We start from the raw sequence: 14,849 nt of genomic DNA, 5'->3' as shown, positions 1-14,849 counted from the left end.
GTACACTTAAAATAAGTATTTCTGCTATATCAGATCATTTGGCTCATTCAAGCATTCATTTCTATTTTTTTTAAACATACAGGTACAAAGTAAAGATTTTTTTTTATATCTCCCAAAGGATGAAGAATGTATTATTTGCAGAGTACTGCTTTTGATTTTTGAGCCAATATTCATACATTTATTTCTGTATGCAATATATAATAAAATATCAATTTTATGATCTAATTTGAAAAACTTTAATCATCAACAAAGCACTTTTTACGGCACTTCATTGGCAAGAATTAATTGTTAATGTTTTTGGAGATTATTGAGGATTTTATTGTTAATTTTCAATCAAGAATTATGCCCAAATAAAGAAAATGTCCATTATTTTTCACCAATAGAAGTAAAGCATGCCCAAAACCAGACCTCAACCCCATGAGGAGTGCTGCCCTCTCTCTCTGCTAGTGGTGAAGTTGTGCCATGCTAGGCTGCTAGCGATCTTTCATAAAAGCAAGTTGTGCTCCCCAAATATATACAATTAATCTATTTTTCGTCTCCCTGTATCCTCCACAAATGCGCTAATTTTTAGCTAGGCCCAGCTCGTATGACGAGTGCTAAGAAGGCCACGCCCACTTAAGGATATTGGTCAAGAACAAACAAAACAAAGCAAGTAAAGTACATAGTGCTGCTTGTTGCTACGGTTGCGGAAAACTGTAGACCACTAGATGTTTTTTTGGTTTGTTTCTTTGTTTTTGATGTTGCGAAATGGACATAAGGATCCACAACTGACAAAGTGTGCATCAGCCCCCAAACCTCCGCCCCCCAACCCATCCTCCCTCGTTCAGCTGTTTTTGTAGAGTCAAAGAAAAAAGGGTCTAAAACAGTGTTTGGGTTTCGTTCGTTCTTTCGTGTGTCTTGATATTGTTGTTATTGTCTGTACAAAGGACCTCGAGAGGAAAAACACACAACACATCACCTCATTTTTATTTTTATTACTAGAACCTGGGGAGAAGAAACTAGACGTTTGCACAATCGCTTATCATAAAAAGCACATGGATACACCTCACCATCCCTCTAAATGATCTACAATTTTTTACATGTGTATTTCTATATGGTTAGTCCCCACTAATGTCTTTATTACAAAAAAGGCTAATTTAAAAGAGACATGACTAATCATTGGTAAACAAATTTTGCTGACAGCACCTTCGGAACTAAGACAAAAATGTCTTTAAAATTCCTTTTTTTGGTGGGTTTTATAAAACATAGCAAGAAAAAACATGGTTTGAGACACATTTTGTTGCAATTAATTCGAAAATGAGCTTTTATTCAACCAGATTTATAAGAGCCTTTTTTAGAAAGATTTTAAGTAAAAAAAAAAAAGCTTTTGTCATATATTAGGTTTGTCCTCCCTGGGTTTCTGTGAGCTAATCTGAGTTCTAGCACTTTCAACCTTTTTGAAAATAAGAGTATTTTTTTTCCTTTTAAAGTTTTCTGCTTATATGTTCATAATGTTTTTAAATCTTTGTATTGAACTTGTATATGTATGTGCCATTAGCTTAATGTGTAGACTTTTATCAGCATTTGTGTAACTCCCATAAAAAGAGTAAAAGTATTTTTGATAGACTTTTCACTAATAACATTGAATGCTTTTCTCTACTTTTCCATCCCGGACTTGAGAAATGAAGCCTTCTCTCATTTATGTTCCCAATTGAATTACCAAGGAAGAACACAACAACATGTAACATGTGGAAAGATCAGAAATACAATTGAAAAATGGGTTGGGGCAAAAAAGCACTTAAATGAATAAAACACAATTTAAATTTCTTTCAAAATGTCTCCACAATTACAAGATACAGGGTTTGTACGGGTGCTTCAAATCCTTAAAAATGCTTTGATTGTATTGTGTGCTTAGAATTTGGGTGAAGTACTTGCAAATGCTTGCCATGTTCCACAAGTCTGCTTAAAAATTACACTGACACGGTTCTCTGATGGCTTCCCTTTGCCGTTGCATGTTTTTCACCTTTGTCATTAACGGAAGCTGGCATTTATTCGAAATGCATTATCCTACGAAGCGTCATCACTCTTAGGCGTCGCGCCAGAGAGAACAGGTGCATGCCTTAGCTAAATGGGGCAAGAAGAAATTTGTATTAGTGCAAGGAGTACGTATAAATTATGGACATTTATTAGGGGCAATGCAAAATATTAAGGTAGTGTTTCCCTATGTTAAATTGTGATAAATTCCTGCAACTGAAAATATAAGGTAGTGTATTACTGTCATTTTTACCCAACACCTATATGGGGTGAGATTTGTCCCAGAGTATTGACACATGTACCTTTTGGATCCACAAATATTTTTACAATGTACTCAAGATCTAATAAGCATAGTGTATTTCTTGATAAATGCAGTTGCAAGATTTAAAATTGCATATGTAAATTTCCGATATATTTGTGCAAAATACTTCTACCGGATTTATTTTAATTATACTGGTGAATTTGGAAAACTGGTTTTAAAAGTCCTTAAAAAGCGCTTGAAATTGGCCATGAAAAGGTGTACAAACCCTGAAGATTCTGCCATGACATTAGAGGCACGACTCAATTTCAACACATGTTTAGAGTATTTTGAATTTAGGTTTTGAAAAATGCTGTTGTGTTCTTAGACTTGACCTCAAGCTGTGCCTGCTAAGGATGCACTTATCCTCACACTTCCTCTTGCTAGCAGGTGCATGCCTATTTCCCTTTTCTCTTTGCCTACAACTAGGAAACTGGGTACTGTCTAATAGACAACATCCAAATGTAGTATTCTATATTTTTAGCTTGATGTTAAAGTTTTGCATTCCAGCCTCTTCTCCCTTTTTTGTTTGAATGTCTGCATAAATCCATTTATTTGTATCACTTTTTATGATGGTAAATATGGAGGACCAATTTTGCTATATGTAGAAAAAAATACATTAATAATAAATACATTAATACTTGGGTGGGGGTATGCCTTAACCACTAGGGTCATAGGGGTACCATTTCTTGTGGTTTGTCTTGAGCGGGTACAGCCCAACCATCTCTAGGCCAACAAATGTTTCCACCCGCATTATACCTTAATATATGACATACTGTAAATGCAATTTATTAATTGATGCATTTTTACATTAATCATTTCATTATTTTTTAATAAAACTTAAAAACAAAATACACGGCACAATGCAAGACAAAGTAGATCTAAAAATACATGACAAAATACATGACAAAGTAAATGTCGTATTAAGTGAAAATATACACTACACAAGACAAGACAAAATAAATGACAAAATACATGGTAAAAATAGATCTTGAAATAAATTACAAAATACACGACATAATAAATACCAAATGACAAAATGAAGAATTACATGAACAGGATTGGTCCGCCATCATATGGCGGCCCAATCCTGCCATCTGTAGAAATAAATATTGTATTAATAAAAAAATACCTTCAAATATGTGTCCTAAAGAAACACACGGCTTTCAACTTGAAAAATAAAGGACAAAATGCTTACCGTTAAAAATAAATACCAAAGTACACAGCAAAATGTGTTATATGACAAAATTGATACCAAAATAAATACATGACAACAGAAATGACAAAATGCATAAATATGTGAATACATTGCTTTTAAGCCATGCATTTAGGTGATATGTTATTTATTATTATTATTATTATTATTATTTAGGATTCATAGATTTATTTGGCAAGATTAGTCCTCCATAGGCAACCTCTGAAACGAAAAAGAAAAAGCAAGCTGAAAACAAGTGTATGTGATAAAGCTACACAGATGACTATTTCAGTGATGTGCTCGGGAGAAAGACGAATATCATTAAGCAATACGTCTTTGAGGATTATTGTTGTGTGCGTGTGTGTGCAAGTAACATATCTCACATTCAATCACTTGCTGCAATGAAAAAGTGACAAGACTTGTATATTGGTTGATCCAAAGACATGATGATCACAACGGCGAAACTATTGACTTATTGTACAGTACAATGTATGACTTTTGAGTTGTAATGTGTTCTGTTGACGTGATTAAAAATACAAACCAGGGCGTTCATACATGTTTGCAGTCTTTCTGTTGGATTTTTTATGTGATGTTTTTTTTTTTGTGAGCCAAGGTATTGGCTCCACCAAGAGCTTCATGTCATATTGCCACATTTCATTCATCCAACTTAAAGCTAAAAAGAATATCATTTTTAAGAATCTACTAATGTGAAACACAATTGTGAAGTGGAACCAATTTATTTTAACATTTTATATTTACAACGAAAAAAATGAAAAGTAGATCTTGGCAAAATATTGGCCTGTGTTCTCTGCTCAACCTACTGACTCCAGAATTTCCTTAATGACTTCTGAATGATTCAATGTCAATCTCAATGACTAACAGTGACAAGCAGAGTGCACCTGTGCGTCAGTTTAAATGCACCTGAACAGAGCATTATAAGGACCACAGGAAACACTAATCAGGGAAGCAACCAGGAGGCCCATGATCACATTGGATGACCTGCAGGTATACAAAGTTAAGGTGGGACAATTTGTGCATAAGACAACTATTATTCGTACTCTGCATAAATCTGGCCTTGATGGAAGAGTGGCAATAAGAGCCCTTTCTGAAAGACTACAATAAAAGAGATACATGGGAGAAACAAATAACATGTGGACCAAGGTGCCCTGGTCTGATGAGACCAAAATTGAACTTTCTGGCCTGAAGGCAAAGTGTAATGTTTGGCACAAGAATAACACTTCACATCACCCTGCAAACTCCATCCCCACTGTCAAACATGGTCGTCGCAGCATTATGCTCTGGGTTTGCTTTTTTTCAGCAGGAACAGCAAGGCCCTGAGATTACTCTTGGTTACAGGACAGTTATCTTTGAATGGTAAGCCAATTCACGTTACACTACTCTAGAGCAGGAATGTCAAATTCAGTTCGGCTATAGGGTCTGATTTAGACTTTCTGTTCGCCTGCAGGCCAGAAGAGTGTCATCATTTTTGAAGTAGTTTATATGTATATGGATAGAATTAGACAGAAATGTTGTTTATTTCAGTTGTATTCAAGAAGTTGGATTTTAAGTACTTCCTCGTTTTTTTCAAACAAGGTCAATACATCAATATTTGAATTAAAAGGGAGATCTATGCAATTCAATTTGGGAAGTGAAAGCATCGCTAACCTCCGTTTACAGTTGTTATTGCATATGTGCAGAAAATGCATTGAAATTGGTCATTCAGAAGGTGGGGTTCATAAGAACTGAATTCTACGTATATTTCTAATTCATAGTAATTTAAGATTTAAAAAAATAATAATAATTTGACGTAAGCTTTCTAATATATGGAGTGAAAGTGAATATAAAATGTACAAGAAAAGTTGGGGTCATTGTTTCTTTTTCTCCACTTGGTGGTGCAATAAGGCAGACATTGTGGGCAGCAAGGCTTGATTCACAGAAACAAAGCGCTCAATGGACCCACCCATCCCACATTGAAGGCAGCCTCTCGCACATTGGTTTGTCCATAAATCGTTAGTTTGAAAAAGTCTTTGCTCATTTGTGTTTCTGAGGGTGTTTTATCATTAAGTTTCTGGGATTTGTTGTCCTTACCAGTTCATGTCACAGCCACCATACACATTTTGTAGTGAATGCATTTATTTGAGGCAGCGCTGTGTCCAGCAACTGCTATTATTTCCAATGTGCCTACACATGAATGCTTAAGAAATCCTAGCTTTACGCAAGGCCTCTGCCACTCATTAAGCAAAAGCGCAGTGATTGGAAGCTATGTGCCATGACTATGCAAGCAAGTGATAAAACCCCACAGCGATAAAAGTAATTACAGGCCTCTGAGGATCTGAGGTGGCAGCTGCATGTCAAGAATAGATTCCACCCTCACTCAAATCATCAAATTGTCAACTTTACGTTAGCAAATACTCAAATACTTTGTGGCAGAGTTCAAAGGTTGGCTCTCACACACAAAAAAAACAAAAGACTTAAATGTGTAACGGGACCCAGGTGGATGGTCTAGCTCCAGCTGGCGTTACACATTTGTTTTTTATATTTTACTTTATTGTTGTTGTTGTTTTACCTCATCTGCAAAATAGATGGTCAATGTCAGTCCCACACGACACCATTAACTTGTTGACGTTAAGGATCATTTATTGAGCAAGTCTCATTAAATCACGTGAGGTCCCGTGAAACCTGGCCCAAGCACCCTTCTCTGACTTGTGAGACTTTGCCATCTAGTAGTGATATACTGGTACTTATTCTTTCTGCTTTACAAAACTCAATACCCTTAAAAATACAATGCACTCACCCCAACAGTCAAATACGGATTAAACAACATAAAAATCCCAAAATATAACATTTTAACTAGTCAGCAACCCTTGTTGCGCCACAAATGCATTCTCTTTGATGGCAACAGAAGTCAAGTCAAGTCATATTTATTTGTACAGCCCTTAATCACAAAGAGTCTCAAAGGGCTTCTCAGGTTATTACACAGACTATTTTTTCACACTATTATTACACCATCCCCATGATCTGGAACCTACATGAGGGCAAGGAAAAGTTCAATAACCTCAACATGAGGAAAATAAAGAAGCCTTGAGAAGGGACCGCACATTTGGCATCCCCCTTTCAGACCGCACATGTGGCTTTCAGGATTACCAGACAGCAAAGGATGTTGCAATCACAAATAATACAGAGATATTGTCCAAGAAAAGTACAAGTTATTTCCACTGAGGTTGCAGAACACTTCTATTATTTCCAAAAAAGGCCAAAGTTTTGACATTCAAAAGTGCTAGGTTTTATTGTGCACTCTACACGTGCAAAACAAAATCCATATCGAGAATGATGAAGAAACAACATGTGCTTGTTAGGTTTTTACCAAAACGGAAATCTAATGCGATCGTTGGAGCGGTTTATTCATGGACACAAGATTAATCAAGATGCCGCAGCTGTAGACTAAAATCCTTGTTTCGAGTACATTTTTTAGGGTTGTTTAAACAAAAAAAAAAAGAAGAAAAACACAAACAAAAAAAAACGGTAAATTAAAAATAAGAATTTGTCGGGGTTTTTAAGGGGAGAACATAACCTGACACATAAAAGTAGCGTGGGTGAGTACGTATTTCCTGATAGCATAAGATTGGCTATGGCAAATTCTGTAGGATACACAAAATAAACAGGCATTTAAAAGGAAAAATGCAATTTTATTCACCTTTTGTTCGACCTGAGTTGGTACAGTGCAGTATTGGGTGGATGCATAACGGGGTAGGGTATTGAAATATAAAACTATTTTAAAACTTCCTGTTACGAGTATTGTCCTTCCTTTAGAAAACTTTTTTTGTTTTAATCCCTTTCTTAGTCTAAATTATTTTCCTGATAATCGATTTGCTACGGCCATATTTTTTAGCGAGGGTAATAAGTGTGCTTTGTTCGTATTAATTTATCTTAAATTATGTTTATTTGGTTATCATCTACATGTTTCTCCCTTTAGCAAGCACAGTCTGATCTTCTCTAAACAATAAAGAGTGTCCCTGAGCCACAGGCTTTGATCAAGTGGCAACTGCAATTTCCCATTATTTACAATCAATTTTAAGGCCAACAGTACCGGAAGCGTCTTCTCGTCTTTTAAACATGGACGGCAGCTGGCGGACAACTCTAAATCAATCCGTTGGATTTCCTCTTCAATCACAACAAAGCTTGAACCTTGTTCCTCTTTAGAATAAAATAGAATAGAATAGAATAGAATAGAATAGAATATACCTTTATTGTCATTGTTACAAAATGTACATATTGTGACAACGAAATTGGGCGTGGCACTCCAGTTTCATATTTAACAGTGAGGATAAAAGAAAACAAAGAATATAAAGGAACAAAGAAGATAAGGTTATAATTTACACAATATAAAGGAACAAAAAATGTAAGGTTATAAGTTACACAATATTTACACAAGAAATGTGGGCATGTAGGATGCTACATACATTTTTGGGATCGTATTTGTGCAATATGTGTTAATTGCAAAAATAGGCAACATTTTAACTTTAACCAGGTTTTCTGGGTAGGAGAAAACTGTGGAAGTCAAAGTTTTAGATATTAAGGTAAAACTTTCATTTTGACCGAATAAGGCCTAACAACTTCCTCCTATATATTCCTTGTACTTCTTTGGTGAGAAAAAGGGAACAATTCCCTTCCAGGAATTAAAAACACACTTTCTGATTACTACGTCATCCCTCCGGGCTGTGTTTGTCGTGAAATAATACATGCGAAAATTGTTCATTCCTTTTTTTTCCCGTTTTTTTCTTTTGATGTTACTTCGTTCAAAACCATAATATCGGAACTGGTTACCACAATAAACTGTAGTAAACACATTTGGATAGAAATAAGTATAGAGTGCTTCGAAGTCCTAAGATTACCCACAATGCATTGCTGGCGTCCATTTTGGAAGTCCACAAAGCTTTTCACTTCATTGTTATTGTTCAGCGAACCAGTTAGATTCTACATTGTAATGCCGAATACGTGCGTTATTGTTGGCTGTTGTAGCCGAGGGGAAAAGGGTGGGAAGGGCTTCTTTAGACTTCCGAAGTGTGTCTACGATCAGGGGATTGGAGCTCAGGAGAAAAGTGAACGGCGAAGACGAATGTGGCTGGCAGCTATCAACCGGTCGAATTTGCCAAAGCTTGACAGTGTTCGTGTTTGTTCTGACCACTTTCTGACAGGTAAATTGAATTATTTATGATGTAGAAATATATTTTAAAAAGGTTATGGGACATGTGTACTTCATGTACATCTGTCAACACCATTCAAGTATGGCTAGGTTAAATACTGTAGGTGTTGCTTCTTGAGTAACATTTCTGAAAAAATATTCTTAAAAGATCTAGATGTTGATCTACTGTTGTTGTAAAATTGTTTAAAAAATGTGGAAAATAAGATAGTTAACAAGTTCGATGTAAGTCACACACGGCAACAAATCAGGATCAGACTTCCAGTCCTTGTTTTTAATTTTGTAGTGATCCAATTTTCCAATAAAATGCAACTTCGCAGCGTACTGCTCGCGTGCTTGCTTGTCTAAACTCTCCACGTAGTTTTCCATAGTGTTGATGGACAAAATCCGTACACAAACGAAGTTAGTTGAGTAAATAAATCGACAAACTGAGTAAATATTTGCTCCTCTCGCTATCACCGCTTGTAATCGACAGACTTCCAAGATGGCGGCACGAAGCCGTGTTACTATTTTTAGCACAAAGCGCGGAGCCCTCTATACCTCCAGTGTTGTTCTGCCTTTCACTGTAGTTAATTCTTCCTCGTCTGGGATAACAACTTCACCTGCGCCTCTGGGCCGTTCCTTGTCTCGCAGCGCCCTCTGTAGGAATTAATGTTCCACAACACAACATAAACACAATTTTTTTTTTTTCCCTCCCTCCCATCATTGCTTCCGACTGGTCGGTAATGATAAGTTCCCTGGTTAAAAAGAAACCAAGATCCTCTCAACCTGATTTGGTGAAAAAGGGCTTTCATCACTTTTATACCTCACTCTACACTTTACTGAGAATTCAGAATCTCTAACCCTCATCGTGAATGGTCTTTGCTATCGTAAGGTAGGAAATTAAGGGAATTGGGGTAGTAATTGGATTGAGCCCTAATATCTATGCGCTGTTTGCCGTCATGGTGTTTTCTTTCAGCTCTCTCAACTTCACGTGTATTGTACAGGTGTGCCTCAAATTCAGTGCCCCAATTGGCTTTGTGTGCTTGCAAAGTCATATCTACTATTCTTGTAGTCACCACTAGTCCATGTCACATTTTGTTCCTGTGAAGTTCGCCTGTTGCATTGCACCTCACTTTCAGTCATTAAAATATCCTTTTTGAGTACACTCATGCCTTCTCTTCCTGCTTCCCTGCATTTGTCGGTCGCATCCTTCGGCCGACGTGACACCTGCAAGGTAGAACAAAAGTGAAGTGTGACACGGAAATTGAACTGTAGTCTTGACTACAGCAATTGGACATGGGGCAGTTGCTTTTATAGTTTATTTTTCCTCCTTTTCAAAATGATCATTAATTGTTTAACTGTGCCCAATGTACTTTGCATTGTGTCTGAGCAAGCAATATGCCCATAATGAGAGTGGTGGTGACATAAGGGGCGAATTGTCAGAAATCAACTGAATTACCTATATGTAGATGATCTGGAGACTCAATCCTTAGAGATCGCATTTGTCGAAAATCTATTTCACAAACCATAAAAATCGTGAGTCAAGGAAAGGGAGTGCGGGTAATGCAAATAAAGCGCAGAAACACTCGAGAGAAACAAGGAAAGATTTGGACAAGCAGTTTAATGGGGGGTAAAGGAATTAAGTGGAGTCTTATAAAATGGAAGGGCTGATAAATGGCAAACAGGTGAATTGCACACAGCCTTTTTTTTTTTTTTTTCTTTTGTCACTTCTTATTAGTGAAGCTAAATGTTCACAAATGCAACAAAAAAGCAAGTGTATTTGAAGAGTCTGTTTTTCTGAATTGAAGACCAGTCAAAATAACCCGCAAAGGAATGTGACCTCATCAAGACTTCTAGGACTATAATCAGATGTTTTCATACCAAACAGCATGTATTCGAATTAAAATTCCAAATTGCCTTCATTGACATTGTTGAAAAGGTAGCAAACATAGTTTACAATGAGATTAGACACACACATTTCAACCTTCTGATATTAGAAAGGTGTAGATGTTTTAGCACAAAAATTCGATCTTTCACCCTGAAAATTGAATAAACAACATTTGCTTGTTTTTTTTTTTAACTTTTTATTTCTCACACCAATTTTGACAGAGGTTTGATTCCACCATCTTACATCAACACAAAATATATACACTTGACACACTCATAAATAACAGAAGGAACAACAAAGAAGAAAAAATACCATTAATAGAAAAGAAGAATAAATGTTCATACAATATATCCATACAAAAATAAATATATATATATATATATAAAAAAAATATACACCCCAAAAAAAAATACATAATAAATAGGGGGAGGTGTTTAGACATCAAGTAAGATTTGTGTGATAGGCTTCCATCTTTTCTCGAATTGGTCAAGTTTCAGTTGAAGTCTTGCAGTGATTTTTTCCATAATGTACATTTGCTTTAATTTGTCTCTCCATTGTTTTATGTCAGGAGGTTGTGGTTTCAGCCAACACTGTGATCATTTTCTTTGCTACCAGAAGCATTACCCTTAGTATATATTTCTGTTGACCAGATAGTAATTCTTCTGGCAAAATTCCTATTACGTAAGCCTTTGGGTCCAACCGCAACTCCCAGCCAGTGATTAATTTTATTTCTCTCTGGATACTTCTCCATAAATTTAATATTACAGGGCAATTCCAGAAAATATGTGTAAAGTCTCCAATCCCCCCACAGTTACGCCAACAGAGATTTGAGGTATTTTTATATTTTGAAGTGATAGAGGGTGTATAGAAGAATCGCATTTTACTTTCCATTCAAACTCCTTCCAAGTCGGGCTGTTGGTTATTTTGTGTCCCTCTTTCAATGTTTTTTTCCATTTGTTGTCTTTTATCGCTACATTAGTTTCTTGTTCCCATTTTTCCTTAACTGCCATGTCCTCATTACTGAGATCCATTCTCAGGGCTTTATATAGTTTTGATATAACCCCCTTTATTGATTGTCCTTTTGTATACGATATTAATAATTCCTCTACCCTAGTTGGCTCCTTACATATTTTCCCCCATTCCTCGTGTTTCTGGAGGTAATGCCTTAGTTGCAAATATTTGTAAAAATCATTTCTGGGTAGGTCAAATTCTTGTTGGAGTTGTTCGAATGATTTCATTGCCTGTGCTTCCAATACTTGGGTAATCAACATCAGTCCTTTTTGGGCCCATTTTTGAAACCCTACCTCCATAACCCCAGGTTTAAAGTCTGGGTTTTTCGCTATTTTGGTAGCCCTATTCACAGATCTTGATATTTTTAATTTTTTTTGTATCGTTGACCAAGTTTTAATAGTTCCCTTAATCCATTCATTCTGGATTTTTAATTTCTTCCACCTCGGGACTGATATGTATGGTAACGATTCCACAGGCATATTTGGACAAGATCGCTGCTCCATGTCCACCCATATCGTATCCTTGTCTGTAGTAATCCACAAGATGAGTGCTTTAATTTGAGCTGCCCAATAGTAATATTTAATATTGGGTAGGTCTAGGCCCCCTTTTTCTTTAGGAGCTAACAGGGTTTTGTATTTTATTCTAGGTTTCTTGTTTTGCCAAAGGAATTTTGTTATCAATTTATTTGACATTTTAAATGTGGATGCCGGGATCAGATCATTTGCTTGTTTAAAACCTGAAGTGGCCTAACTTTACCAAAATGGAAATCTAATGCGATCGTTGGAGCGGTTTATTTTCCGCACAAACACTTAGTTTCGCTTGAAATAAAACTGTTATGGACCAAAGTCCTCGTTTTGGGTCAAGATTTATTGTTGTTTAAATTTGAAGAAGCAATAGGTTTCTATCAAAAACTAGTAGACGTTTTCAGGGGGAAAAATGCGGTAGTCTCACACGGAAATCGGTCACGTTAGTAGGTATGGAGTTTCCAGGACGAAAATACCTGTGACGTCTACACAGAATACTGTCAATTATAAACCTGTCGTGGTTATTTTCATATTAAATAGATAAACGTTTTTTATTATTTTCTAAATGCATTATTAAAAAGTTGAACACATATATAAAGAGGTAAAGAAAGATACATCAGCGCTTAAATCGACGCTCAACTAAGGGTGACTTCCAGTAGTATTTTGACGGATGCAATCAGACAACACATTATAGCAGAAACATAAACATAAAGGACCCATGACACTTGTGTAATTACATGCCCGGTATCAATTAAACACGAGCTTCAGCACACGCTTGCACAGACGCTACCTCTCATCGTGCCGGGAAAAAAGGTTGACAAATCGAAGCGCTGGGGCAAGACGTGAGAGACGAAAAACTCATTAACACACAATTGAAATCTTGTGTGAACACACGCTGGTTCGAGACTCTCCAAAGGCAAGCGCTCGGTGACAGTCAACCATCTACAGTCTGCCATTCATTATATTGTGCAGCGATTTAACCCCGAGGATCAACAGTGGTAAGTTGAGAACATATGTGGATGGAAATGGTGTTTAAGTGGTTAGTGGAGTACTTATGCTGCAACTGAGTCAAAATTAATTCAAACAAAAGCCAGCAATTTAATGAGCAATGTACAAGACCATAGATAACACCTATCATACATGATTGTTAAAAAAAAACACACTCTCATCTGGTTCAAAGCAACTGCGGCGTCGGATGCTGCATGTTAGTTGGCCTCAATGAGAGATGCAGCTAACTCTTTGGTGATAGCTGAATCAAGGTTCAAGGTGTTGGATGAAACTACCTTAACTAGATAAGTATTGCTTTACCATTGCTGTCTTATTTATGTTTTAGTTTAATGACCGGCCATCTGGGGCAGCACGGCGGCGCAGTGGTTAGTGCGGGTGTGGCACAGTTCTGAGGTCATGAGATCGAACCTTCTTGTGTGGAGTTTGCATGTTCTCCTCGTGCTTGCGTGGGTTTCCTCCAGGCACTCAGGTTTCCTCCCACATTCCAAAAAGATGCATGTCAGGTTAATTGACCGGTCCAAATTGTCCCTAGGCGTGAATGAGTGGGCGAATTGTCTGTCTCTGTGCCCTGCAACTGGCTGGCAACCAGTTCAGGGTGTCTGCTACCCACTGCCTGAGGATAGCTGAGATGGGCTCCAGCACCCCCGCGGCCCTATTGAGGATAAGCGGTGCAGATAATGGTTGGATGGACCGGCCATCTGGAGAAACATAAACATGAAGCATCCATGACACTTGTGTAACTACATGCAAAATGGGGTTTGGAATTGGGACAGGGCCCGGCCGAGGGGCCTTCCACTTGCCGCCTGGACTGAAAACCAGGCACAGCAGAGAGCAGGAACCAAAACACACCACCCGCCCGTGGATGTCGGACACCCTGGGTCCTTTGTTGGTCGGGTCATTCTGTTAAGTTTAGAGGGTGGACTTAACCTCAAGCAGAAAAGGGCCTCAAAAATTATGGTAATTAATCACAAACTACTGAACAAAGTAACTAATAAGGTCGATGAAAAAACAAACTAATCCAAACCAGAAATTAAAAAAACAAACCCCAGAAACAAGGATGAACTGTAAAAAAGTGATGGCGGTATGGATGGTGAGAAATGGATGATGCCCTGACAATGAGCTCTGTCCAAAATGTCCTTTAGAAGGTTTGAGGGTAATTAAAGACAGGTGTGTTGTGATTAGACACACCTGTTCCAATTACAAACCCATTAGTCGCCCTGTAGTGGAAGACCCAATTCCAAACCCAAAGGGTACCCTCTGGTGGAAGAGGGAGCCCAACAAAAATATATATTTATGGTAACTGATAGGATATTGGAATCAACCTAAATGGTTTTTCGTGTCACAATTTAAACTCACACGATACACTGACATTTTTATGACATTTCAAATAAACGAAAAGAAGCTTCATCAAATAAGCAAAGAAAACACAATATCCATATTCTCCAATCCTTGGGTATGTGCAATGAGCACACGTTAATTCTCAGTAGTCCACAGTCAAGAGTAAAGGAATAATCCAATTCCCACCGAGACTTTGATGTGGAGCTCCATTTTTGGATTTATGATCTGGCTAGTTTGCCACTCGGTTCACTGAGATTTCCAATCAACCAAGGGACCGAGGAATTTTCTTGGGAGAGAAAAGAATCCAGAATAAATAAAAACTTTCACAACATCGATCCATCTGTGATGATGTGTCAAGGAACATGAAAAAAGCTAGTTTCTCATATCACTTG

This window comes from Urocampus carinirostris, chromosome 3 (genome assembly GCF_059441175.1).
Source record: "Urocampus carinirostris isolate Australia breed hairy pipefish chromosome 3, RoL_Ucar_1.0, whole genome shotgun sequence".
In the NCBI taxonomy this organism is placed as follows: domain Eukaryota; kingdom Metazoa; phylum Chordata; class Actinopteri; order Syngnathiformes; family Syngnathidae; genus Urocampus; species Urocampus carinirostris.
This window is presented reverse-complemented; position numbering follows the sequence as displayed.